We start from the raw sequence: 286 nt of genomic DNA on the forward strand, positions 1-286 counted from the left end.
AACTCTGTGTCACTGTTACGGAGCTTACACACGGCGGCGTGCGTTGAAGCTTCAACGCTTCTGCCCATTCACTTTGAATGGGGTGACGTCACGCTTCGCCCAACTGCATTGTGGGAGCAAAGCGTAGCGTAAGCGTTGCTTGCTTCAAAAGTAGAGCAATGTTCTACTTTTGAAGCTTCGACGGAAGCGTCAGCCAATCGAATCATATGCCAGTACAAGCTCTAGCCAATCAAACCGTGTGCTTGTGTGTCCGGGGCGGGAGATTCATGTGATTGGTTGTTGGTCG

Source organism: Notothenia coriiceps, unplaced genomic scaffold (genome assembly GCF_000735185.1).
Source record: "Notothenia coriiceps isolate Sejong01 unplaced genomic scaffold, NC01 NC01_scaffold00018641, whole genome shotgun sequence".
Lineage (NCBI taxonomy): Eukaryota > Metazoa > Chordata > Actinopteri > Perciformes > Nototheniidae > Notothenia > Notothenia coriiceps.